Source organism: Nanorana parkeri, unplaced genomic scaffold (assembly GCF_000935625.1).
Source record: "Nanorana parkeri isolate BGI_ZX_2015 unplaced genomic scaffold, ASM93562v1 scaffold2117, whole genome shotgun sequence".
Classification (NCBI taxonomy): domain Eukaryota; kingdom Metazoa; phylum Chordata; class Amphibia; order Anura; family Dicroglossidae; genus Nanorana; species Nanorana parkeri.
The window spans coordinates 143571-146965 of NW_017308385.1; positions in this window are offsets into that span (position 1 = coordinate 143571).

Here is a 3395-nt window from a genome sequence, read left to right on the forward strand (position 1 = left end):
CTGCCCCTCCCCCATCACCTGGACAATCAGATGGGGGTGAGAATGGAGGGAGGGGGCAGAAGTGTGTGGAATGGGAGGGGAGACATTGGGTTAGCAGCGGAGGATTTGTAGTCAGTTTCCTTCTCTCTTGTGTGATTTGGACAGGATCCTCAGCAGCAGGTAAGATTCTGGCTTCCTTGTGTTCTGACATGTTGCAGGTGCTTGTTATCAGCCAGCATCACATGGCCTGAGAGGGTCTCACACACATGCACCAGGACAATTGTGACCACTGACCCTGTGTGATCTCTTACACTCGGCTCCCATGGTCCCGGATTACCCTGGGACGCCTCAAGCCGGCCATACACCAGTAGATTATCATACGAACGTTCGATGATGTCATCAGAGACTTGACAATTGTTGTTCCAAATTTAGTTTGAAGTTTAACATTTGATTTTGGAGATGAATGGAGTTTCCCGAATGATAAACCGGCCATGGATGGGAAGGAGAGTCTGCAGGAGCATTGCACCGGTCACCACTGATCGTGGTCTCAATGTCCTCACATTACATAGCTGATGGTCACTCTATAGGGGATTGTAACATGTATGGTCAGCTCAGCTGTACCCCAAACACTTGAAAGAGTCCATGGTGGACTATAATGTGCATGGTGATGGGGTAGTCTGGGGGGGAGGGGCTCAGTCAGGACTGCATGACATATAAATGACTTCATTATCACAAAGGTGTCCAAAAGCTTTTCAAATTTTGGTAACAACGGTGAAAACATTACTTTTTACGTAAATTTTTATTATTAGCAAATTTTTTATTCTTTAGTTTTGTTGAGGAAATCCAATATTTCAAGGTTTTCTCTGCCCTTCTCTTCTTATTTTTGGCTTCCCAAACAAACAGCAGGTAGAGGAGCACGGTGTACAGGGCTTTGTTGATTGTAGACATGCTCGAGGTTGTGCTTAAAGGAGAACTGTACCACCTTCTGGCAATGCTGGTTCCCTGCTTATGCATGGGCTGTAATGGTGGACTAACTTCTGGCAATGCTGGTCCCCTGGTTGTGCATGGGCTGTGATAGTGGACCACCTTCTGGTAATGCTGGTCGCCTGGTTGTGCATAGGCTGTGATGGCTCACCACCTCCTGGTAATGCTGGTCCCCTGTTTGTACATGGGCTGTGGTGGCTGACCACCTTCTGGTAATGCTGGTCCCCTGGTTGTGCATGGGCTGCGACGGCTGACCACTTTCTGGTAATGCTTGTCCCCTGGTTGTGCATGGGCTGTAATGGCGGATGACCTTCTAGAATGGCTGGTCCCATGGTTGTGCATGGGCTGTGATGGCTGACCACCTTCTGGAAATGCTTTTCCCCTGGTTGTGCATGGGCTGTGATGGCTGACCACCTTCTGGAAATGCTTTTCCCCTGGTTGTACATGGGCTGAGATGGCGGACCACCTTCTGGAATGGCTGGTCCCCTGGTTGTACATGGGCTGAGATGGCGGACCACCTTCTGGAATGGCTGGTCCCCTGGTTGTACATGGGCTGAGATGGCGGACCACCTTCTGGAATGGCTGGTCCCCTGGTTGTGCATGGGCTGTGATGGTGGACCATCTTCTGGTAATGCTGGTCCCATGGTTGTGCATGGGCTGTGATAGTGGACCACCTTCTGGTAATGCTGGTCGCCTGGTTGTGCATAGGCTGTGATGGCTCACCACCTCCTGGTAATGCTGGTCCCCTGTTTGTACATGGGCTGTGGTGGCTGACCACCTTCTGGTAATGCTGGTCCCCTGGTTGTGCATGGGCTGCGACGGCTGACCACTTTCTGGTAATGCTTGTCCCCTGGTTGTGCATGGGCTGTAATGGCGGATGACCTTCTAGAATGGCTGGTCCCATGGTTGTGCATGGGCTGTAATGGCGGACGACCTTCTGGAATGGCTGGTCCCCTGGTTGTGCATGGGCTGTGATGGCTGACCACCTTCTGGAAATGCTGGTCCCCTGGTTGTGCATGGGCTGTCATATCCCTGTGTGCTGATACAGCTCATTGCACTCCGGCAAATCAGTCAGAGAAAGATGTGAATCCCTGTACTCCGGCAGTGAATCACAGAACTCTGAGCTGCAGCAACTTTTCTTAATAAATATATGGCAGCAGAGGGTCACCCTAGAAATGGTTCACATGTAAAAGCTCTTTAAAGCACAAAACATGTCAGAAGTGACTCCTTCTGCACATATATAAATACAGTTTTTGCAGCCAGGATTTCAGTGATTGTCTTTTGGAGGGCAGCAATTCGCTTCCTTTTCTGACTAACTTCTTGCTTTTTTTTTTTCTCGCTCCTCTTCTTCTTCTGACAACCATTTATAACGTTCTAACTTTCATGTCCACATTTTCTCAGTAGCCTCCCATAGCAACCTCGTTCATGCCCCTCGCAGTGCTTCCATACTTTAGAACTTCCAGGCTCCCTGTAGGAAGACCTCTCTGTCATTGTGAAGTGTGTTGAGTGTTTTTCTGGCCCCGTAATCAGGATTAAAGTTTTGTATTCGGCCCTCATTACGTTATAGTTGGATGTGTGAGTCGCTCTAATTGAATTAGCGCCCTTGGAACCCACCAGCATTAACCCCCTCGGGGGACACATTCTGCAGGTGCAGACGGCTATTAACTTCAACGTTGAGTTCTTGTGCTGGTCCGATCCTCCCGTCGTCCTGCGATACCTGCTGTGTGCAAAACATTCCGAAATCCTTCAGTCTCTGATCTGTCGCCAGCATGACCGTCTGTCCATCTGTGCCTCCTGAGGGAGCAGTGACCATCTCCGTAGCCCACTCGGCCTGTTTAGGTCCAGTCATATCCTGATTATTGCTGGGACTTCATAGGTAGCATGCTTCTTTATACTGTGAATGGACGTGACGGTTGTTCTAGCTGTTTTGTACAAAATAAGGTCTGTTGACTGTTTTTCTGCATTTGTAAAGGTCTTTTGTTTACTGGGGAAGCTGGCCCCAGGATATGTGGTGAGCTGTGTTTTGGATTCTACAGGTTCTCTCCTCGTCATGTTGGGTGGTAGGGCTTGTTTGCCCAGCTCCTCCAGAACCCTCAGCCCCTGGGCCCCCTCTATGGCCGATGGACTACTGTACGTTAGGTCTGTAGCCTTGGAAGAGCCAAGTGCAGGGAAAGCTGAGGAATGTTGACATATCCACCAAACAAATATGGAATGTCTATTGTATTGCACCTGTATCTGCTCCGGTATAAGCTGGAACAAAGAGGCACTGTGTGGGATGCTCTGCACTAAGATTTAGGTTTAGAGGTCTGGAGAATGTTATTTCTAATGATAGAACAGCGTTTGTCCTGGAAAAGCTACAAGCCTTTGTGTGCAAGGAATTTCTTAATTCCAGCCACCCCCTTGTATACTAATCTTCCTCCCCCAGCTCCACC